Below are 25,340 nucleotides of genomic sequence, written 5' to 3' on the forward strand. Positions count from 1 at the left end.
TGCTGCACTTTCTAATTAGCTGGCGACAGGGGGGGGGGAGGAGGGGGGTCGAACGTCCAAGGGACTGCGCTGCATTGCCTGTCAAAAACAGGTACCTGCTCCTCCCTCTGAAAGGTGCCAAATGTGGTAACTGGAGGGGGGAGGAATCAAATAAGTGTAAGTTCCACTTTTGGGTGGAACACTGCTTTAAATGATTACATTCCCTCTGTTCTCAGCTGCATAAGAGCTGGTGGGGGGGAGAAGTAAAAGCACACTGATGTTCCCAGTGAATGGCTGTGCAGGGGGAGCGCATCAGAACAAGTCTGATCATTAGAGAGCAGCCTAATGCCGCGTACACATGGGCAGACTTGGTCCGGCGGACTTTTCGACAGACTTTCCGACAGACTTTCCGAATGAACAGACTTGCCTACACACGATCAACCAAAGTCCGACGGATTCGTACGTGATGACGTACACTGGACTAAAACAAGGAAGTTCATAGCCAGTAGCCAATAGCTGCCCTAGCATTGGTTTTTGTCCGTCGGACTAGCATACAGACGAGCGGACTTTTCGACCGGACTCGAGTCCGTCGGAAAGATTTGAAACATGTTTAATTTCTAGGTCCGTCGAACTTTTGGGGGAAAAAAAGGTCCGCTGGAGCCCACAGACGATCGAATTGTCCGACGGAATCCGGTCCGCCGGACCAAGTATGCCGTAAAGTCCGGTCGTGTGTACGCGGCATTAGAAGTTTCTGGTAGCCATCAATAACATTAAAATTTGCCTTGAAAGTTTAAGCCCTCTATCACATGAAGGGTCCAATCAGGTCTGCCTGTCAGTTTTTCAGGCGAGCTGACCAGATCCTCCATTCACCCCTGTAGACCAGCAGATGCAAAATGTGTGTCCGTTTACACCCGCCTACCTCCAATCCAGTCTGCTTAAAAAAAAAAAAAAAAAAAATGAGAGGGATCCGTCCTCCTCTGTCTAGGTGGATCAAATCGGAGGTATAAACAGACAGCGGAGTCCTGCTGGGCTTGGTCCGTGTCCGTTCTGCAAAAATCAAATCAAAGAAATAGGAACTTGCAAAACACAGTTAACAAACTCAACTATTCCACATGAGGAGCTTTGTGATATTTGGCTACAGTTATATTCTTAGAGTATAGGACATTTATTTGATTAGACAAATTATTATTTTAAGTGGCTGCTTAAAAGAGAAGTATGGGAAGTTTTTTTTTGGGGGGGGGGATCCTACTTACCTAGGTAGATGCAGCATTGCTCCGATGCTGCATCTTTCCCCTGTCTGCTCTAAGACTGAGAACTGAGCAATCAAACACCGCCGATCGCTCGGTTCCCAGAGCTCCATGAGCAGAGCGCTGGTGACTTTAAGAGCCGGTTCACACAGGGGCGGCACGACTTGCAGCGCGACTCACAGAGGCGACCTGCACACCACTTCAGCGGAGGCTTGCAAAACGACTTCTGTATAGAAGTCAATGCAAGTCGCCTGAAGTCGCCCCAAAAGTAGTACAGGAACCTTTTTCTAAGTCGGTTCCATAGTACAGAACGAAACGCGATTTGTCAGGCGGCCAAGTCACCCCTGTGTGAACCAGGTCTCAGTCATCGGAATCGGCTCGCTGAGAGGCTGCGCCAGGTGACAGTCCAGGCATGTGGGCAGATCCCAACCATATGGTTGCGATCTGTCCCGAACCTGGACCAGCTCTGTGACTTCAGCTGACAGCGGGCTCCAGCCCACTGTCTGCTAAAAATGGGTCACAGGATTGCAGAACGAACTGCACTCCTATGATCCACAGGAGAAGTACAGCCAAACAAGCTTTGGCTGTACTTCTCTTTAACCACCCCAAAGATCTTATATTAACTTGTCCCCTTCAGTTACAGATCTATGCTGGGTGGGCCAATGTGAACTATTTCTATGATGAGGCAGTCTATTGTTGAGCCGCCCAATAGATGTCCTTTTTATAGAAATGAATGGGATTTTTTGGACTCATTCTTAGAAGTTTCTAGGACCAGCCAGAAGAGTTTCCAGCTTGGCTGGTGTACACTTTCCAATGGATCACACAGCCTGGATCTGCCAGGACTGTGGACACCTGAATATAAGTCATAGATTAGAATTAGGAACCACGCTACACTGAGGGGCCCTAACGATGCATTGTGTTGCTTCCACATATATTTCCAGACGTGTGCAACGAAAACCCTCTGTTTTTAATACAGATTTTTATTTTATTTATTTTTTTGCTGGTAAGTGTGCTGAATAGAGTCCTTCGTGTTCACCTTACTTTAAAAGCTAGTTATGAATTGGAGTGTTGGCCATTTTTGTTTATTCTTTAAAGCATAATTCCAGGTTGGTTGAGAAAAAAAAACATTCCCCTCTGGGTGATCTATGTACATTGCAAGGATTCAGATTCAGTTGCAGATTCCTACCTTTTTGTTATTCTGAAGAAATTCCTGTGTGTTTCTCTGTGCCTCTGTGCTGAGTGGGTTTAATGGGAGGGGTTTCATAATTATCTGTCAGCTGTGCAGCTGCAGAGCACTAATGAAGAAATCTGCTGGGCCTGCATCCCTTTAGATGGGTACCTATTTCTGACAGGTACGCATTTCCCCTCACCCGAAACCTGCTGGGGCACATCCCATGTCCCAGGAGACTGCGGGACCGTTCAGAAAGCGCAGCACGTCTCTTGCATGCGCAGCGCGAAGCTGGCTGTAAAACACCAGGAAGTCACAGCCAGCTTCCCACAAGCAAGATGGCGGCGCCGGGGACACGAGGACTGGCGAAGAACCAGCCCGGGTGATGACAGTGCTGAATCCCTGGGCTGGTAAGTGTCGGTTTATTATAAAAGTCAACAGCTACAGTATTTGGATTTCTACATAGCCATCCTAGGGTTGGAATGGTAGCCAAGAGCAGCACACAGCCGCTTACCTCCTATACTGCTGACTGTCCATACCCCTAGAGCAAAACTGTTAGAAGAATAGAGTGAGCGTTTGCCCTGGTCTTTTAGTTCTTGCCCCTTCTTGCATCGTATGGATGTAAGCCCAGGAGGGCATGAGACATTTGGCCTAAGGGGGAAGGAATTGTATATCCGGCACAGTGTTTGCAATATAAAACTTGGGTGTACTCTTGTCTAACATAATTTGCTCCACTTCTAAAAAATTCTTGGTAAGGCTATATATTAACACATAGGAAACTTTGTTCGCACCGTTGAGAGCTGTATATAATAATGGCTTTTTAATGAGATTTTTCTCTAAACATGTCACAGACAATCATTCTGACAGTCTTTCTTATTTTCGAAACGTATTTATTGCCGCAGCATTTTCAATTTAATTTTGACATGATTTGTCCCGAAGGTTGTGCTTTCAGTGACGAGAGAGAGAGCGGTAAAATAAAGTTTGCCAATGTTGTTCTCGTCGTGGTTCTCCATGGGTGGAAAGGTTATGATGTAAGAGGACCAAGTTCAATTAAAAGAGCAGCTCAAGTCAAGCCCCCAAATACAGTTTCACCACGCTCTTTTACCCGCTCAAGGATTCGTAATGTAAAATATGTACTCTTGTGATTCCCCCCCCACCCTTTGCTGTGCGGGTGCATAGCTTAGTTAGCAACAGTTTTCATAGTCTGGAGTTCTGCTGATTCCAGATGATGACTATAACACGTTATACAGTGGGGACGGAAAGTATTCAGACCCCCCCTTAAATTTTTCACTCTTTGTTATATTGCAGCCATTTGCTAAACTCATTTAAGTTCATTTTTGTTCCTCATTAATGTACACACAGCTCCCCATATTGACAGAAAAACACAGAATTGTTGACATTTTTGCAGATTTATTAAAAAAGAAAAACTGAAATATCACATGGTCCTAAGTATTCAGACCCTTTGCTCAGTATTTAGTAGAAGCTCCTTTTGATCTAATACAGCCATGAGTCTTTTTGGGAAAGATGCAACAAGTTTTTCACACCTGGATTTGGGGATCCTCTGCCATTCCTCCTTGCAGATCCTCTCCAGTTCTGTCAGGTTGGATGGTAAACATTGGTGGACAGACATTTTTAGGTCTCTCCAGAGATGCTCAATTGGGTTTAAGTCAGGGCTCTGGCTGAGCCATTCAAGAACAGTCACGGAGTTGTTGTGAAGCCACTCCTTCATTATTTTAGCTGTGTGCTTAGGGTCATTGTCTTGTTGGAAGGTAAACCTTCGGCCCAGTCTGAGGTCCTGAGCACTCTGGAGAAGGTTTTCGTCCAGGATATCCCTGTACTTGGCCGCATTCATCTTTCCCTCAATTGCAACCATTCGTCCTGTCCCTGCAGCTGAAAAACATCCCCACGGCATAATGCTGCCACCACCATGCTTCACTGTTGGGACTGTATTGGACAGGTGATGAGCAGTGCCTGGTTTTCTCCACACATACCGCTTAGAATTAAGGCCAAAAAGTTCTATCTTGGTCTCATCAGACCAGAGAATCTTATCTCTCACCATCTTGGAGTCCTTCAGGTGTTTTTTAGCAAACTCCATGCGGGCTTTCATGTGTCTTGCACTGAGGAGAGGCTTCCGTCGGGCCATCAGTGCCTGACCTCACATATGCGCTTCTGGAAGAATGGTCAAACTTTCCCATAGACACACTTCTAAACCTTGTGGACAGCCTTCCCAGAAGAGTTGAAGCTGTTATAGCAGCAAAGATGGGCCAACTCAATATTGAGACGACGTAAGTTATTACGAAACACTTAGGGCGGAGTGATGCGCTGACGTCACATTGTGTCCCATTCGTTTACCCAGAAGGACGGGTGTCAGACTTCAGGCTTTTTTTAACTGACACTTTGTAAGTGCATTACTTTCCTTTTTAAAAATAAAATATTTGTAAGGCTTTACACTATATGGAGGGCTTCTATTTTTTATGTACCACGTACATTCATTGATGGTTTGACCTTGAGGCGGTTACCGAGAATCCCTGGATGTGCCTGCTGTCTTTTGGAGCCAAGCTGTGATTCATTACATGCATTCCTTGATCCTCTGTTATGGGGGATCATGGTGATTTGGTAAGAGTTCATTTCTGCTGATTTGGTGGTGGATTCAACACGGTTTCCTTCTCATAGAGTTTGAATATTTTACATTTACATTTATATGGACTTTTTATCACAGTGCCCTGGTGTATATTCATTCGCTCACATTTTTTGATTCTCAAATGAGTTTATTTTGTGCACTTTATGGATTATATCTTCAAAAATTCATGTATTGATTCACAATTTATGGACAAAAATTTTTTGGGGGATTTCACTTATCAATTCAATTGTGGACTTATATCAGGGTCTGTTTTTTTATTAATTTCTTTTCACTATGTATTATTTGAACAACAGGTGGTTCACTCATTTTATTTTATTTTTTGATTCCATACCTTTAGAATCATACAGGCAGCGCGATTCAATTTTTCTTCCAAACTCAACATTGAACCCTACAGACTAAGACTGGGATGCCATTAAAGTTCATGTGCGTGTAAAGCCAGGTGTCCCAATACATTTGGTAATATAGTGTATATATTCACATATATATAGATATATATATATATATATATATATATCTATATATATCTATATAGATATAGATATATATAGATATATAGTATATAGTAGTGTGCTTTGGTGAGTGGCGCTGCCTAATGAATAAAAAATAGCAATAATAGTAACATTAATTCATACAACTGTTTCTAAAAGTGAACCTTTGAGGAGTACATCCAGTGGATGGGTAATTGAGTTCAGTTATGAATGCCAACACAACAATGCTACCGTTATCGAAAATTCTCTATTGCCTGCCCCAAAAGCCCTTAACCCCAGGCATGTGTAGTATGAACATACCAAATTTACTTGAAGTCCATATTCAGTTATACACCACCTTCATTCCATAATTCCTCTTAATAGAACACTTAAGACATTCAGACTGCATCTTAGGTAACCATAAGTTAATGACTGAACTCCAGAGTCTGTATCAACGCAAGAAGAAAAAGAGAAATACGTGGGATTTTTTTTTGGTGTCCAAGCTCTCAGGAATAACATTACTCCAACCATTTAAAAAAAAGTTACTTTTTTTTAATACAAAACATTAAAATAAGATGAAAACATCTAATGAAATATCAATTTGCTGCACCCTTCTATTGGGTCTCAAAGCCTAACAGGCAAGTTGCCATACAAGACAGTATGTTATCTCCATATGCAATACATGTAGAATATAATGATCCTCAATGATAAGAGGTACTGTGTCTGCAGGAGATAGAGAGAGAAATCCCACTGGGACCAACGCGTTTCGCTATATGTTGCTTCTTCAGGAACCTTCAAGAATACTGAGAACATAGCAGAAGTTATGTTAAAAATGGTGCTGCATCTTAATCCAGGCCAAGGATAGACACCCTTCAGATCACGGCCCATAAGTCAGAAAGGATTGAGTGGGTGGCAAAAGAGCCCAAAAGGCCAAGAATAGACACTCAATAGGAAAAGAGAAAGAAGTTAGATTTTTTTTTTGAGCCCAAGCTTTCAGCAATAACATTACAATCCCATCTGTTTAAAGATTTTTTGTTTTAAGATGAAAACATCTCATGAAATGTCAATTTGCTGTAGCCCTATATTGGGTCGCAAAGCCTAACCGACAAGTCCCTATGCAAAATAGTGTGTTATCTCCATATGCAAAACATGTAGAATACAATGAGCCTCAGTAATAGGAGGTACTGTGTCTGCAGACAGCAAGAGAGATCCCACTGGTTTCAACAGGTTTCATGATATGTCGCTTCTTCAGGAGAACTTCAAGAATACTGAATATAGCGGACATTATGTTAAAAATGGTGCTGCATCCTAATCCAGACCAAGAATAGGCACACTATAGATCACGGCCCAAAAATCTGAAACAATGGAGCGGGTGGCAAAGGAGCCCCAAAAGGCCACGGATAGGCACCGTATAGATCATGGCCCAAAAGTCAGAAAAAATGAAGTGGGTGGCAAAGGAGCCAAAAAGGCCAGGGATAGACACACTATAGATCACGGCTCAAAAGTCAGAAAAGATGGAGTGGGTAGCAAGGGATCCGAAAAGGCCAAGGATAGACACCCTATAGATCAGGGCCCAAAAGTCAGAAGAGATAGAGTGAGTGGCAAACGAGCCCAAGGGACCATCCAATTTTATAAGAGATGTCTCTAATGGGTAGTCCATTTAAAGGAGGCATCCCAAAACTCTCTCCTCCGAAAAGTACACTTAATAATAGAGCCCACCAAAACTTTCTAAGCTCTCCAAACTTTTTTTTTTGTTCAATAAGATTTTATTGAGGAACGAAATACAGGTAACAGTGAGTAGACAACAAAACAACAAGTAGTCCTCGTGGTGGCATATCATACAAACACATATGGACACCCAGCACATTCAGTAGTCCACATCATATAATGTTAGGCGGCCGTATAGGTTAATAAACATTAGCCTATATTATACCTTATCACATTGAAATTGAGAGAGATATTAAGAATAGCAAATAAGAGAAAGGGAGGAAAAAGTTTTAGCAGGGGGCAGGAGAGAAAGAGAAGGGGTGGGGATGTGAGGATAGAGCCCCTGCATCATACAGATGCTTGTACTCACAATTACCCACTGAGAAACAGTTTATACAGGTTGAGACATAATTTCTGCATGGGGCAGATGAGCATTTGAAGACAAACCAGCAGGACCATTATTTTTTTGACAAATCAGATTTATTTCTGAGGGAATGAGTGAGGTCTTCCATATGATAGGTATGGTCTACTTCCATCAACCACTGGCGTAAAGTAGGGATAGTTGGCTGCTTCCAGTGCCTGGGTATAAGTGCCTTTGCTGCATTCAGCAGATGAGGCGTTATTGATTTCTTGTATGTTCCCACAGGTTTGCTTGTACAATTAAGCAATATGACCCATGGGTCATTAGGAACTTCATACCCTTGCATCTCTTTGATCCAGTGTAATATAGTCAGCTAGTATGGGCGAATACGTGGGCAGGACCACCATACATGGGCATGGGTGGCCTGTTCTCTGCAGCCCCGCCAACAGAGGGGTGAGATAGTTGTAATAACCTATTGTAGCACTACTGGGGTGTAGTGCCACCTCGTCGGCAACTTATAGTTCACCTCTGCCGTCTTGGAGGACATCGAAGAAGTGTGTGTAATGCCGCGTGCACACGATCGGAATTTCGGCCCGCAAAAGACTGATGAGAGTTTTTTTTCGTCGGAAAATGTGACCGTGCGTATGCTCCAACGGTCTTTTGCTGGCGGAATTCCAGCCAGCAAAAGATTGAGAGCGTGCTCTCAATTTTTCGGTCAGGAAAAGTTCCTATCCGTAAATGCAATCGTCTGTGGCAATTCCAACGCGCAAAATCCCTACGCATGCTTGCAAACAATTTGACGCATGCTCAGAAGCATTGAACTTCACCGCGTTCTTGACAGTCATAATTTCAGCGAACTTTTGCATGACCATGTGTATGCAAGGCAAACTTGAACGGAAAAGCCGTCATATCTTTTTCCGACGAGAAAACCGATCGTATGTACGCGGCATTAGTTGTAGAATTGTAGATCATTGGGCCTCTAACAGTAGTTTTTGTAGTTCCTGCTCCAATTTGGCTAGAAAAGCCAGCTTGTCCTTTGATGATAATGCTTGCAAGGCTTTGTAAAAGTATGAAATGGGTTTGTCAAGCGGTTGGTCATCTACCAAGGCAGATTCAATCGGTGCCAGATCCGTGATAATGCGTAGTGCCTTTGGGAGTGAATTTATGAATGCGGAGAGCTGTTGGTATCTCCATTGGTCCATGAATGACACTGTAGAGAATGGCATAAGGGTCGAGAGGGGCAAAATGCCTGGGGTGAAACCCTCCAAACTTTCTAATCAAAGGGCCAGTTTACTGTCCATCAGACTTTAGGGGGCCGAACTGTGGCCGTTGGGAGTAGAAAAATTCCTGATCTCAGTGGGAAAAAACAATGCCCCATCTTTGTTGTCTATGGGAGGAATAGTGCCTCATCATTGGTGTCAGTGGATAAAATGGTGCCCCAAGGGGTAGATAAAAGCAAGCAAGGAGCCGCATCTGGCCACCGGGCCGCAGTTTGGGGACCAAAGAAGTCTAAGGATGGCATACTAAGACCTTTGGATTGCATTTTGGGTTACCATAAATTCATGACTGAACTCCAAAGTCTACATTTCCATATTGCATATTCCCAGTGTTTGGAGGCTCCTGGTGCACAAAGAAGAATACCAAAAATGCAAAGCCATAGACGCTTTCTTCATAGTGCCTTCTGTCACCTCCTTATGCTAGCTTGTGGTTGTTGGTCTACTGATAGGTTTGCTTTAAAACCCAAAAATGAGAATCGTCTTTGGAACTCTGGAGGTTAAATGTTGCGATTTAACATATTTTTTTCTTACAGTTTGCCTTTGATAATTTGTTTTGTTTCTGCAGTTCCACATTGTTCACATTGTCTTGAACTGAGCTTTGATTCTCGGCTAATTAGTCATTCCTTATTAATTATGGTACAGTGGAAATTTCTGGTATGCACGTTCCTGTAGTCCAAAAGAATGCTATAAGCAAGTACATCACGTTCTGGGCTTATGTTACGTTTACATGGAAAATGCAGCTCGCTTTTTGCCAAAAAAGAACTGTTAAACTGAAACACAAAGCAGATATAAATTCAGTCAGTTTGCAAGCAGCCAGAAGTGACCTTAAGGCAGTAATTCACGTTTGAGAAGGCTGTTTATTTCACATGTACTGTACACAGGCGCTGTTATAATCATTCTGAATATGCTTTTATGCATCTGTGAGATTACCTATTATATCATCGCAGAGAAAACAGCTGTCATCTTTACTCCATGCAGGTACAGCAATGGAGTAATCCTACCAGAAAGTGCTATAATCTTAGGGGAGAGCGTGAGAAGGTGAGCATTGTGTGCTGGAAAAAAAAAGAAAGTATTTGTTTCTCCTGTTTTTGTAGCACACCAAAAAAAAGTTTTTTGCAGTGGGGTTGATTTACTAAGGGAGTATAGACTGTTCACTTAGGATTAGAGACTGTTCGTTTAGGAGTAGAGATTGTTCACTAGGAGGTAGAGGCTGTTCATGTAAGAGACTGTTTGCCTAAAGCGGAATTAAACTCCACTATTTTTTTTTTTTTTTTTTGAGCCCCCAGGTGCTCTATTCATAAATCAAAAAACACAAATGTAGCACCCTGTAGTGTGCTAGATGTAGATAGGTTTGTTGTTAGTGTAGGTAAAAATTAGTTTTGACTCAGGGCCAAGCCTGAGCTGGGAATCTACAGTAGGTCAGGGTTCAGTGACTCAGGGCAGGGGGGGCGACTCATCCTAGCAGCTCCTCTGGTGTCTCCTCTTGTTTTCTGGGACATTGGAGAATGTTCTAGACATAGTGGGTGGAAGTTAGGAGGAGCTGCTTGGAATATTTATGAGGGCCTCAGCCAATCCCTAGTAAAGGGCTGACAGGGGGCAGGCCACTTCATAAATAGCCATGAGTCATGTCAGGGAGGGGCAGTCGGGTGGAAGATGGAGTGCTGAGGAGGCTGTCGGTGGCCCTTGAGGGTGCCCCTTAGTCTAGGGGGGGTGACCTTGGGCCTGGGTGCTGGAAGGATCTTACCAAGACACAAAGAGGAAGCCCTTCCTGGAGGCACGGGAGCAAGGAGAGAGGACAGCAGGAGCAGGTCAGCACGTCTGGGAGATCTCCTAATGCCACGTACACACGGCCGGACTTCCCGACAGAAGAAGTCCGATGGAAGCTTTTGGTCGGACATTCCGACCGTGTGTATGCCCCATCTGACTTTTTCTGTCGGCATTTCCGATGGACTCAGATATAGAACATGTTCTAAATCTTTACGTCAGAGATTCCGACGGAGTTTAGCCCGTTGGCAAGTCCACTCGTGTGTAGGCGGCATAAGATACAGTTGGATGGGCTGGTGAGTGTCAGTCTGGAAGACTGTGGGGAGAAGTTAGCCTGGAGGGCTAGTGAAAGGGGCAGCTGCAGCCAGGTGGGTTGGCAGTGCCTGAAGAGGTGGTTTTGAGATCAGTAGCCAGAGAAGTGTTGCAAACTGGACACTGAAACTCTGCTACATCGGCCTAGTGCATTATCCCATGGGAACTTTTATTACAAATTGATAAAATACATACGTACAAATGATACAGGTTCACAGCATATTAATCCACTAGCTTGTGGCACAGTGATTAGTCAGGCCCACTGTGTTCCAGCGCTAGAGAGACGTCATCCATGGTCCAAACTGGCTTACGCGCTTTGAAGGTAAACCCTCTTCTTCAAAGCCAAATGATTTGGCTCTGAAATAGGTCTTTCACCGATTTCTAATAAAAGTTCACATGGGATAATGCACTAGGTTGGGGCACCCTCTTTTGTTTGTGTTTTTGCAGTTGCTTTTTGGATTACCCTAGTCGCTGGAAGGCAGCAAGGTCTGATATATCCCCAGGTGGTGCCTCAAAGAGAGTACACGTAAGGATTTGTCCCTAGTCCGTCACACTCATGCGCAGGAGGTGTTTTTTTTATGCTTTATTCATAATGTACTAGTATACACCATGCCTATCTTGGCAGCGCTCCAGCTGGTCCCAAGCACTTCCATCTTCACTTGGTCTTCCTACTGGATTCACTCTGTTCGGCCACTTTGAATGGCAGAGCTGCGATGGCGTCACTCCCGCTCATGTGCACCGGGGTTATATCATTGCGGCACAGGGAAGTGCCATAAATGTACTCTGAGCTGCACATGCGTGGCTCATTGTACATTATCGCTGACAGGCCAGGAGAAGCATCTATGACAGAAAAGACCACTAGAGTCTCTTTTGTTGTAAAAGCCCAGCTTGTCAGCGTTTTTTCAAAATTGTGAGTTTAAAGCAGAGCTCCAAGCTCCTTTTCGAAAAAAATTAGAAGTCAGCAGATACATGTACTGTAGCTGCTGACTTTTCATACTAGGGAACTTGCCTGTCCAGGAATCCAGCGGTGTCCTCAACTAAGCTGATTTTTCAATCAGGTGCTGGTGCCGCCATCTTTGACGAAGATAAACTGGCAGTGAAGACTTGTGGCTTTACAGCCGGCTTCCTACTGCCCATGCGTGAAGCGCGCTGCACTTTGTGAATGGGCCGGCTGCAGAGGAAGGAGGAGAGGCACTGCGGCCAACTGAGCCATAAGTGGGAGCGGGTACCTGTCAAAACCCGGGTACCCCCCTCAAAGGGCAGCCAAGCTGAGCTTCCCCCTTTTCGAGTGGAGATCCACTTTGAAGCTAGAAACTATTTACTTGAGGGTAGCTTCTGTTTACTAAGGGGTAGAGACTGTTTATTTGGGGTTACAGTCTGTTTACTAAAGGGTGGAGACTGTTCACATAGGGGTAAAGACTGTTTTCTTGGGGGTAAAGTTTGTTTACCAATGGGGAAGGACTGTTCACTTGGGAATAGAGTCTTTTCAAGACTTTTCTGACTTAATAACATGAAAACCTGCCTTTAAAACCTTGCTTTGTGTTGTCCTCTTCTAATTTATTTCTTGTTTTTAGAGGGGCCTTTATTATCAGGTTCTTTTTTTCTCTTTTATCACAAATCCATTTTTTAACTACAAACATATTTTCCCTCATTTCCTAATTATTCCTGCATTTTGTATTACTTTGCTGATAAAGTGACTCAATATGTAACAATAATATTTCATACGAATTAATATTTAATACTATTTGATTAATGACTTTTCGGTACTCTGAGACATGAAGTTCTTTATGTATGACTTTTATGCCTATAACTTGCCCGTTTAATTTTAATAAATAATACATATAATATATCTATATGTAAACTTCTTATCATTTTGTTATGTACTTGCTGCGGTATTTAATTTATTAAATTTACATCAACTTTTTATGTACAAGTATACAATGTTGGTCTAGAAGACTAATTTATCTTTCTAAGTAAAATTTTGCTTTTCTATTATTATTAATTGACCCCCCCCCCCCCCACATTCAGTATTTTTTTAATACTAACTAAAACGTAGCCATACTGTGGGCCACATATTCTCAGATTTGCACTTTTGATTTATTTGCATAGCTCCTGGCTGTCCCTCATTTAGATAGACCGTCCCTCTTTTGAAAGCAAACCCTCTGTCCCTAGTTTCCTCTCAGTTGTCCCATTTGTTTTTTGGTCTTATGTATAGACCTCTATAGAAAATGTATCATTTAACTCACAATTCAGAACGTCGAAATTTAATACTAATGCTAAGATTTTTATGATGAATAAAGGAAGAAGTAAAGCCAAAAGCTTGTCTGGCTGTACTTCTCCTGTGGATCACAGGACTGCAGAACGAAGCCCGCTGTCAGCTGACGTCACAGAGCCGGTCCAGACTGGGGTAAGATCGGGACAATAAAGTCGGGATCCACCCGCAAACCTGGAACTACACCTGGCTCCGCCTCTCAGCAAGCCACTGAGAGCCTGAGCCTGTCGCTCCCACCCGCTCCGCAATTAATGCTTTTAAGGAGGAAGTAAAACCCATCACTCCCTGCAAAGCCTGCAAATTAAAAGCATAATGGGCTAGTATGCATCGCATACTAGCCCATTATGTGACGCCTGCAAACAAATCCATCGCTATCCCCTGTGCAGGCTGCGTCTCTAGGCTTACCTATAGTTAAAAGTCAGGGAGGGAGGGTTTACAACCACTTTAAGTGCAGAGGAGGGACTTGAGGTCTTATGGACCCCAGATCTCTCCATAAAGAGTACCTGTCACATGCCTATTGCTGTCACAAGGATGTTTGCATTGTAACAGCGATAAAAAAGTGATTAAAAAAAAAAAAGAATTAAAGCAACCGTGCTCGCATGCAAAGTGTCAAGCCCGCACGCATGCAAAAAAGTGATCGTCCCACACACACGTGAGGTATCACCGCGAACGTCAGATCATGGGCAGTAATTCTAGCACTAGGCCTCCTTTGCAAATCTAAAGTGGTTACCTGTAAAGGCTTTTAAAGCATCGCCTATGGATAGTAAATTTTACGTCCTTGGCCGCCATCGCATGGACGTGCGCAATTTTAAATCGACTGGGGTGGGACAAATTTAGATGGGAATGGGGCGCTTGATTTTGTTCTAGCCTAGGGTAGCACAAAACCAAAATACACCACTGCACATAAGTGAACACAGTCTTTTCTCTTACACCAGGGATGTGCATTTAGCAGGCCTCCAGCTGTTGCAGAACTACAAGTCCCATGAGGCATAGCAAGACTCTGACAGCCACAAGCATGACACCCAGAGGCAGAGGCATGATGGGACTTGTAGTTTTGCAACAGCTGGAGGTCCGCTAATTGCATATCCCCTGTCTTACACCTTACAGGTCTGGTTTTGCAGTTTTATAAACTGTTTTATAGTGGGATTTATTCTATTTTATTCTAATCTATTCGCCTCTGAAAACCACCACTTTGAAATCACATTTAGACTAAGATTTGTTCAGAACTTCTCTGTTTGGATGTTGGTAGCCAATTCCAGAATCCAAATATTTGCATGTACAGTATAAACAAAAATATATTTAGTGGCTTTGAAATTGGCCCTTCATAACCTGCAAATTAAAATCAGGGCTCTAATTGCATTCTGTAAACTAGACAAGCCTATGTTTAAAGCGATCTTTAAAGCGATATTAACGTTTTTTTTTTTTTTTAAATAACAAGCATGTCATACTTCCCTGCTCTGTGTAATTTTTTTTGCTGAGCTGCCCCAGTCCTCTTCTTCTCTGGTCCCCCCCGCTGGCACTCCTGGTTCCTCCCCCTTGACCAGTGCCCCCAATAGCAAGCCGCTTGCTATGGGGTCACTGATGTGTGCTCGCTCCAGAGTCCCGCTCTATGGGGTCCGTAAGACACATAAAGCTGTGGCTTGGCCTTGTCCCCCACTTTCTCCTCACTAGCACACTGGCTGTAATTGATCGCAGTGGGAGCCAATGAAGTCTCTTCATTGGCTGTGTCTCAGCCAATAAGGAGAGAGAGAGACCCTGGACAGCTGAGGCTCCTGTGCACATGGCTGGATCGAGATGGGCTCAGGTGAGTATTGGAGGGGAACAGCCCACAGAAGATTTTGTACCTTCATGCATAGAAAAAAAAAAAAAAAAAAGCCTTCAGCCTTTACAACCACTTTAACCACATACAGACCAGAAGATTTTCCCCCTAAATGACTAGGCTATTTTTTGCACCACTGCGTCATTTTAACTGACAATTGCGCGGTCGTGCGATGCTGTACCCAAACAAAATTTACGTCCTTTTTTCCCCACAAATAGAGCTTTCTTTTGGTGGTATTTGATCACCTCTGAGATTTTTATTTTTTGCACTATAAACAAAAAAAGAGCAATAACTTTAAAAAAAAAAAAAACAATATTTTTTACTTTTTGTTATAATAAATATCCAAAAAGAAAAATTTCTTAATCAGTTTAGGCCGATATATATTCTTCTACATATTTTTGGTAAAAAAAACTGTGATAAGCGTATAATAATTGGTTTGCGCAAAAGTTATAGAGTCTACAAAATAGGGGATAGATTTATGGCATTTTTATTATTATTATTTTTTTTCTACTAGTAATGGCGGCGATTTGCGATTTTTAGTGGCACTGCGACATTGCGGCAGACAAATTGGACACTTTTGACACTTTTTTGGGACCATTGACATTTATACAGCGATCAGTGCTATAAAAATGCACGTGAACAAGCGCGCTATATTCGCGTGAAACGCGTCAACTTACTGTAACTCTGCATTTTTGACTGGCATGCGACGATAAAGAGCTCCTTATCAAGCACTTTGATGGTCCGGTGTGCAACCAATTTCTTCTTTTTTCTATGCATTTGTACAAGTTGATCATACCCCCCTTATGTATTTGTACATGTAAATTATATCCCCCTTAATCTCTTCTTAACAGAGAATAAATTTGGTTCCTGTAATCTTTCCTCATACAGTGCATCCGGAAAGTATTCACAGCGCTTCACTTTTTCCACAATTTGTTCTGTTACAGCCTTATTCCAAAATAGATTAAATTCATTATTTTCCTCAAAATTCTACAAACAATCCCCCATAATGACAACGTGAAAGAAGTGCGTTTGAAACCTTTGCAAATTTATTAAAAATAAAAAATGAAAAAAATTCCATGTACATAAGTATTCGCAGCCTTTGCTCAATACTTTGTTGAAGCACCTTTTGGCACCAATTACAGCCTCAAATCTTTCTGAGTATGATGCTACAAGCTTGGCACACCTAGTTTTGGGCAGTTTCTCCCATTCTTTTTTGCAAGATCTCTCAAGCTCCATCAGGTTGGATGGGGAGCGTCGGTGCACAGCCAATTTTAGATCTCTCCAGAGATGTTCAATCGGGTTCAAGTCTGGACTCTGGCTGGTCCTCAAGAACAGTAGCAGAGTTGTTCCATAGCCACTCCTTAGTTATCTTGGCTCTGTGCTTAGGGTCGTTGTCCTGTTGGAAGATGAACTTTCGCCCCAGTCTGAGGTCAAGAGCGCTCTGGAGTAGGTTTTCATCAAGGATGTACATTGCTGCATTCATCTTTCCCTCAATCCTGACTGGTCTCCCAGTTCCTCTCACTGAAAAACATCCCCACAGCATGATGCTGCCACCACCATACTTCACTGTAGAGATGGTATTGGCTAGGTGATGAGCGGTGCCTGGTTTCTACCAGACATGACGCTTGCCATTCAGACCAAAGAGCTCAATCTTTGTTTCATCAGACAGCGCATTTTGTGTCTCATGGTCTGAGAATCCTTTGAGAGCCTTTTGGCAAACTCAAGGTGGGCTGTCATGTGCCTTTTACTGAGGAGTATCTTCCGTCTGACCACTCTACCATACAGGCCTGATTGGTGGAGTGCTGCAGAGATGGTTGTCCTTCTGGAAGGTTCTCCTCTCTCCACAGAGAAAAGCTGGAGGTCTGTGAGAGTGACCTTCTCCCAGCTCAGTTTGGCCAGGGGGCCCGCTCTAGGAAGAGTCCTGGTGGTTCCAAACATCTTCCATTTATGGACGATGGAGGCCACTCTGCTCATTGGGACCTTTAATGCTGCAAAAACATTTCTGTACCCTTCCCCAGATTTGTGTCTCCATACAATACTGTCTCGGAGGTCTATACACAATTCCTTGGACTTCATGGCTTGGTTTGTGCTCTGACAGGCACTCTTAACTGTGGGAACTTATATAGTCAGGTGTGTGCCTTTCCAAATCATGTCCAATCAACTGAATTTACCACAGGTGGACTCCAATCAAGTTGGAGAAACATCTCAAGGATGATCAGTGGAAACAGGATGTACCTGAGCTTAATCTTGAGTGTAATGGCAAAGGCTGTGACTACTTATGTACATGGGACTTTTTTCGGTTTTTATTTTTAGTAAATTTGCAAAGATTTCAAACAAACTACGCTCACGTTGTCATTATGGGGTATTGTTTGTAGAACTTTGAGGAAATTAATTAATTTAATCCATTTTGGAATAAAGCTGTAACTTAACAAAATGTGAAAAAAGTGAAGCGTTGTGAATACTTTACAGATGCACTGTATCAGTTTGGTTGCCCTTCTCTGCACGTTCTCAAGTTCCGGTTGTGGTTCAGTTCTCCGCTCCCCAGCCCTGGAATGTGGGTTGGCACTCCTACCAACAGCCACGTCCCATCCATTGGTCCTACATACAGTGCAGGTGTGCTGATGTTGGCAAAAAGGGTCCAGAAAAGACCTGTTGGAGACCAGCATGCTGATCAGGTCATTGCGACCTCAATTGGCACCAAGGAAGATCCCGGGACTGTGGAGTAGGATAAGCATTACTGTGTGCAGGCCCATCCCCTGGAAAAAAGAAAAGAAAAAACAAGCAATAAAATAAACAACGGAGTGGGGGAGGCAAATTTCCTTTTTTTTTAATGTACCTAGACTTTAAAAATCTGTGCCCCCCCCCCCTTTTCATCTGTACGGAGACCAGGTCCAGAAAGCAGCAGGAAAGGCAGAACCCTGGTTGCAGCCTCTGACTCTTTGGCTTGTAGCAGGGAAACACAGTATGTTTATGATTGTGGGCTGTTTGCATTCTCAGATCAGAATGTTCACTTTCCGGTCTTGGAAGCAGGATATGTATGGCCTTCCAGTTCTACATTTTTTGCTCCAGGGCTCAAAGTCATTACTGTGCATGCATGTTGAGAGTGGGAGGTGATAGATACAGCTGACCATGTAACACATAATTTGATTTTGTTTGTCGACTTTATGTACTTAGAAAGTAATGCAGACCCAGCTGTCGTTATTTTAATAGTGAATTTTTTTTTTTTGTAGATTGCCTACATTGGCATATATAATATGCTATCTTTGTAATTCAAAACTGAATTGCAATGACTGGAGTGGCCTTTTTTTTTTTTTTTTTTTATGGTTTACTTTGTCTTAAAGACACACAGGGGTTGATTTACTAAAGGCAAGCAGGCTGTGCACTTTGCAAGTGCAGTTGCTCCAGAGCTTAGTAAATGAGGTGAAGCTTCACTTGCAAGAAAAATAAAAAACAATAATGCATTTTTTGCTTGCCCGTGATTGGATGATGGAAGTTAGCAAAGCTTCTGCTCATTTACTAAGCTTTGGAGCAGCTGCTCTTGCAAAGTGCATAGCCTATTTGTCTTTAGTAAATCAACCCCGTAGTCACCATGCCCATGCAGAGCAAAGTGAACCCCTCAACCCCGGCCTGGTCTTTTTATACTTGCCTGCACTTCCTCATTGCACCCTTCTCTGCAGCCAGCCCTAAATCAGCATTATTGGCGACCCAGAAGGCAGAGAATTCATTACTTTGGCTGTGTGATAGTTCTTGGACCTAGACATTGCAGTGGCAGCTAGTGGGGCCCAACCCCCCCCCCGGCCCCAATAACCCCCTCCCCCCCCCCCCCCCCGGGCCCCAACAACCCTCCCGCGGCACAGAACGGCACTAACACATACCTTCCAAAATTTTGAGATGGGAATGAGGGACACCTACTAACAAATGTATGTAGGCATAGGACAAGCCCCCTGCCACACCCCCTTAAAGGAGAATTAACCCCCCAAAAAAAGGTTAATTAAATCCACAAGTGCTTTTTTTTTACCACTATTATGCCTTTATATTGGCTTTTAAAATGTACAAATGTAGCAATTTAAAATTCAGATGAAAGGTTTAGCACTGGGAAACACTTTTTGAAAGATAAAAAGTGCATTTTATATACAACTATATAGATCAGACCAAAGTGAGGGACAAATGAGGAGGAATGAGGGAGGGAGGGACATTGCTCCAAATCAGAGACAGTCCCTCAAAATCAGGGACAGTTGGTAGGTATGCTAACACCCCCAGCAACAACTCCCCCCCCCACCACCACCCGCTGTCCTTACCCTGGATGCGGGCGTTGAGAGCAGCGGTCGGAGCTGATGCGGCCATCTTCCAGGAAAGCTTGTGGAAAGCTGCTCTGGTCTTCTCTCCTCTCCAGTGTGTCTCCTCTCTGCTCCTTCCGGCGCTATGCGTCCAATGGGATCACCTGACGTTTTGGCCAATCGGGAAATGAGGTTCATACCTGCTTTCCGATTGGCCAGGAGGAGGATCAGCGTTACAACAGTGAATATTGATTCGCTGTTGCAACACACCTGGCTGGGCTCCGGTCACATCCTCTGCGACCCGAGCCCACCCTATTTTGAAGCCTATTAGAGCCTCTGGCTCTAATCAGGTGCTTCACAAAAAAAAAAACCTGGCTGCTGTTAATTCATGCGCCTGGTGCCCTGTAAGGGGCCGGACACATGAAAAGGGGGTGGCCGCAGTGGCCGTGGATAGATTCATGCTATGCATGAATCTATCCACTGCATATAGGGGGTGGCGAGGAGAGAGGGGGCAGCGCCCGGCAGCTAGGCCTAGGGGTTGGCACCTTTTCAAAATTCACCCGGACAGTCTGGGTTTTGAATCATCTTTCTGGGTTTCAGGCAGACTCAACCCCCCCAAGACACATTATTCAGACAAGGCTGTGGCCCCCCCCAAGTAACCAAGACTGTCACACACAAATCTGTTGCCGTCCGGAAGCTGTGGACGGCTGTCTGGGGGCAGGTTCGATGTCACTAGGGGGCATGGCGATGATGTCAGCAAGAGCAATTTGACCACACCCACTTTTCGCTGCGGCACACTATGCCCACCACAGTTCTACTCTCATCGGGGCACCCAAAGGCAACCCTAGCTAGACCCGAGCACTGTTACAGGTGAGCCAGTCACATGTCCAGAAGCACCAAGTAGTGGAGGAAGAAGCGAAGATGGCAAGTAGATAAGGTGAATATAAGCGGTTCAGGGGAGCCCTTTGCAGAAACGCCTTCCCACTGCATTGCATGGGCAAGGTGACAGTTAGGCCCCTTTCACACTGGGGCGGTTTGCAGGCGTTATTGCGCTAAAAATACCGCCTGAAAAGCGCCCCTAAACAGCCTCCGCTGTTTGTTCAGTGTGAAAGCCCGAGGGCTTTCACACTGAAGCAGTGCGCTGGCAGGACGGTAAAAAAAGTCCTGCCAACAGCTTCTTTGGAGCGGTGAAGGAGCGGTGTATTCACCGCTCCTGCCCATTGAAATCAATGGGACAGCGCGGCTATACCGCGGTAATACCGCGGCTATAGCCGCGCTGTACGAGCGGATTTAACCCTTTTTCGGCTGCCAGCGGGGGTTAAAACCGCACCGCTAGCGGCCGAATACAGCCGCAAAAACGACGGTAAAACAGCGCTAAAAATAGCGCTGTTTTACCGCCGACGCCCCCACCGCCCCAGTGTGAAAGGGGCCTAAGGGGGATTTACTAAAACTGGAGCCCGCAAAATCTGGTGCAGCTGTGCATAGTAACCATTCAGCTTGTACCTTCAGCTTCTGCAATTAAAGAGGAGCTCCAGTCCCCCCCCAAAAAATAAAAGTCAGCAGCTACAAATACCGTTTAATATAAGGACACTTACCTGTCCAGGGATCCCGCAATCTTGGCACCTGAGCTGATTCTTCAGTTGGCTTCAGGTGCAGGTACTGGACATGTTAGGTAAGGGAAACCAGCAGTGCAGCGCTTTCTGAATGGTCCCGCAGTCTTCTGGGACCTGTGTGTGTCCCAGAAGACTGTAGGGGGAAGGAGGAGGGGCCAGACATTGTCGTAGATCACTATATATAACTATATAACTATACACAAATGTTTTGTCTTTCATTTCTATTTTAAATTGAATGGGTTGTATAACAAATTGATCGTTCACAATCACTTTAAAATGAACCTGTTGCTTTGTATTGCACGGTCAGACAAGTTCACTTGTAACAGATCTCCAGTGAAAAAAAAACAATAGCTTAGTGAGGCTGGATTCACACCTATGGCATTTTTAGTGCTTTTTGCATTTTGCAGATTTGCACTACAGAATGTGTTCCATAGGAAATCATGGCGGTGCGTTCCTAAGGGCGCACGGGCGCTGCCCCCTCTCTCCAGCCTCCCCCCTCTATCACCAAATAGATAGATTCATGCATTGCATGAATCTATCTATGGCCGCCGCTGCCACCCCTATTCAGGCGCCTGGCCCCTTTTCGGGTGCAGGGCGCCTGAATTACAGCAGAGGGGGGGGGGGGTTTTGAAACACCCGATTAGAGCCATAGGCTCTAATAGGCATCAAAAAAAGGTGACCTGCGAGCACCATGCTGGGCGCTCGCAGGTCACTCAGCTGTGTGTTAGAAAAGCAAATGAATATTCGCTTTCCTAACACTAAACCACCTCTCCGCCAATCAGGGGCTTGGATCTGTTACCCGTCACCTGATTGGCTGAAACGACAGGCGCTGTGATTGGACGCCAGGCGTCCAATCATAGCAGAGGACGGGAAGAGAAGACGGGAGCAGACATCGAGGAGCTGTCCCACCGAGACAGGTAAGTGTAGATGGCGGGCCGGCGGGGGGGGCACACTGGCAGCATTTGATATGGCACAGTGGCTGCGTTTGATGGGGCACAGTGGGAGCAATTGACGGGCACAATGGCTGCATTTGATGGCACAGTGGCGGCAATTGATGGGCACAGTGGCTGCGTTTGATGGGCACAGTGGCGGCAATTGATGGGCACAGTAGCTGCATTTTATGGGGCACAGTGGCTGCGTTTTATGGGGCACAGTAGCTGCTTTTTATGGGGCACAGTGGGTGCGTTTTATGGGGCACAGTGGCTGCGTTTTATGGGGCACAGTGGCTGCTTTTAATGGGGCACAGTGGCTGCGTTTTATGGGGCACAGTGGCTGCGTTTTATGGGGCACAGTGGCTGCGGTTTATGGGGCACAGTGGCTGCTTTTAATGGGGCACAGTGGCTGCGTTTAATGGGGAACAGTGGCTGCGTTTAATGGGGCACAGTGGCTGCGTTTAATGGGGCACAGTGGCTGCGTTTTATGGGGCACAGTGGCTGCTTTTTTTGGGGCAAAGTGCCTGCGTTTTATGGGGCACAGTGGCTGCGTTTTATGGGGCACAGTGGCTGCTTTTTTTGGGGCAAAGTGGCTGCGTTTTATGGGGCACAGTGGCTGCTTTTTTTGGGGCAAAGTGGCTGCGTTTTATGGGGCACAGTGGCTGCTTTTTTTGGGGCAAAGTGGCTGCGTTTTATGGGGCACAGTGGCTGCGTTTTATGGGGCACAGTGGCGGCATTTTATGGGGCACAGTGGCTGCGTTTGGTGGCACGGTGGCGGCAATTGATGGCACAGTGGCTGCGATTGATGGTACAGTGAAGCTGCAACTGATTTTTTTTTTCAGTTTGTTTGCACCCCCCCAAAAAAATTTTGAGCACCAGCCGCCACTGGTTAAAAAGCAACTTTTGCTGGAATAGGTCAGTCAGGGGCCGTTCTCCTGCAGTCCTCTGCCGCTGAACCATGCTCCTATTCTTGGTTCAATGAAGGCCACTGCTCTTCAACCCATTTTCTTGGAGGCCAGACTCATGGACACACTCGTTGAAGGTGTGTCATCAGGCCAGCCTGGACTCGCAGTGCTCCTACACCAAACTAGGCAGACATGTCATTTTTGTAAGCAAAAAGGACTGCTCACTCCCGCCGCTGCAACAGAAGTGAAGGATTAGCGATGTCACCAAACTGGCCAAAAAACTGGTGGAATTAAAGTATATATCTTTTTTTTTTTCTTAGTAGATGCTTTGGCCATTAAGTGAGGGTAAGGGCGTCTTTTTTCTTTTTTTAATGTGCTGGAGATGGGCGTTAATCTTGACTTGGAGAAAAGGTCACGTCTTTATGGCTCGGGATCCAAGTTCCTGCCAAGTGTAATGGAACAGTGCAGGTACCTGTACCTTTCCCCGGTAATCTTTTGCTTTTACATGTTGGCGTAACAGGTTCACTTTAATAGAAAATGTCTGTCATTTTCCAAGAGTAGAAGGATGAGAGAACAGCAGCTTCTGCCTCTTTCTATCCAGAGTATTTCTTGTAAAGTGGCAGATGAAACACATAGTTGGCCATTAGGTTGGAGAATAGATGAGTGGCTTTATATAAAAGATCTGGAAGCTGATTGATGCTGTGTAAAGCACTTGTACGCAGTGGAAAAGGACACAGCGTAGCGGTTTTAAAGTGTTTTACTGACGGAGAGAACATGCCGGCCTCGGTACCCTTGTAAAAAGATATCAGAATATCATTACTGGTTGACACCCAATGAAAGATCTTTTTTGATCTCTTATTTGAAACTGTATGGGTATCTTTTTGTTTAGAGACACCTAGAGATCAGTCAATGGATTTTTGCGGTCATATGTTCCAGGGCTGTTTTTTTATAAAGAGGCTTTGGGGGCTTACATATTTTCCGGTTGCATCAAAGGGTCCACTCAAGACTGATGTGTGAGTGTTTGATACTGGTTGACATGTTGAATCGCCCATTTTCCTCAAGTATCTCTAGGGCACTTTGGGGCCGAAAGCAATTTCTACTCTTGAGTTCCCAGCTTCTGCTGCCTGGGAACTGTCCACCTAGTTTTTCCATTAAAGTGGGACCTCGTTTTCCATATTGAATTGAAGAAGGTTAGACGCTTGATTTCCATTAATGTCAGTGGGTTTTTGCAATTATTTAACTTTGTCAGTTTGACTCTTAAAGTACACACGCGATCCTTTGTGCTCATGATGGTGTCAGGGCTGGGCCCGGCCCTTCCTTCTCTGAGCTGGCCGCTCAGCTGTCGGCTAGTTGCCAGCTCCTATCTCTCTCCACAGTTACTCAGCTGTTGTTAATATCCTCCTCGTCAGTCCTGCCTACTTAAGCCATCCAGTCCAGAGGAGCTCCACCTTCTCCTTGGTCAACATCACAAGAAACATCTCCTGCATTCCTGTTTATAGACTGGCTTTGCTGACATCCCTTCTGGCTCCGGATCCTGCTTGCCGTTCCACTACTTTGATCCCTGACTACTGGCTTGGCTGACTATCCATTCTGGTTACTGAACTTTGGCTATGTTTTGACTATGTTTGTTCTTTTTACTTATATTATTAAACATGTGTGATTTAACTGTACTTCTGTCTCAGTCTGATTTCATGGTTTCTGACAGATGTTGACAGTGACATTAGTTCTATACAAACAGCCCTGATGAAGCAGATACTCTTTATTACACTCCTGGCCTTTTCATTAACTTGACTTTTGCACCTAAATGTATTTCTGCTTTTACCATTTGTAAAAACCTGTCGGAGGTTCTAACCTTTAGCCCCATGTTAAAAAAGTAAATATGTAAAAATAGTCTCTATTCATAACCAAATTATCACTATTGGGTGAAGCTATACTTTAGATCAGGGGTCTCCAAACGTTTTAAACAAAGGGCCAGTTTATTGTCCTTCAGACTTTAGGAAGGCCAAATTATGGCCAGCAGGAGTAGCAACTGTCCTGGCATCAGTGGGAGTAAACATCGCTACATTTGGTATCGGGGGGGGAGGAATGGTGCCCCATTATTGGTAACCTAGGGAAGCTTAGTGCCCCCATTATTGGTGTTGGTGGGAGAAATGGTACCCTGATTTTGGTGTCAGATGGCAGAATAGTGTCTCATATCAGTGGGAGGAATAGTGCTCCAAGGGCCGGATAAAGGCAAGCAAAGTGCCACATCTGGCCCCCGGGCCGCAGTTTGGAGACCACTACTTTAGATGAAGGTTGTTTTGGACACACATCTCCCATTGTCCAAAAGATACTTTCAGGTATATCAGGCCATAGATGCTACACAAGATTTAGATGCTAGCTGGCATTTGCCATAGATACTAGACAGTCAGAGATGCTAGCTGGTGTTTTCCATTGTTTTGCGAGACAGCTATAGATGCTAGATCAGGTATTTTCAACCTGTGGCATGCGGGCTAAATGTGGCTGGCAGGGCCGCCTGATGTGGCCAGCAACATCAAACCTGTGGCAACCTGCACAGCTTCCTTTCAGGTGCATGCCGCTCTACTGAATGATTGCAAGT

The 25,340-nt window shown here is 44.6% G+C and overlaps 1 protein-coding gene and 1 long non-coding RNA gene across 6 annotated transcripts in view; one reads left to right on the forward strand and one right to left on the reverse strand.

Annotated features, from left to right (window-relative positions):
• ZBTB20 (zinc finger and BTB domain containing 20) overlaps positions 1 to 25,340 on the forward strand; it is a 1,365,016-nt gene that overhangs the window by 470,050 nt on the left and 869,626 nt on the right. The window lies entirely within an intron of this gene.
• The window catches only part of LOC141129401 (uncharacterized), a 51,010-nt gene that overhangs the window by 2,161 nt on the left and 23,509 nt on the right, over positions 1 to 25,340 (reverse strand). Inside the window, exon 2 of the long non-coding RNA XR_012241820.1 lies at positions 899 to 1,026. This is a non-coding gene — a long non-coding RNA (uncharacterized lncRNA). The remainder of the gene's footprint in view (positions 1 to 898; positions 1,027 to 25,340) is intronic.

This window comes from Aquarana catesbeiana, linkage group LG02 (genome assembly GCF_042186555.1).
Source record: "Aquarana catesbeiana isolate 2022-GZ linkage group LG02, ASM4218655v1, whole genome shotgun sequence".
Lineage (NCBI taxonomy): Eukaryota > Metazoa > Chordata > Amphibia > Anura > Ranidae > Aquarana > Aquarana catesbeiana.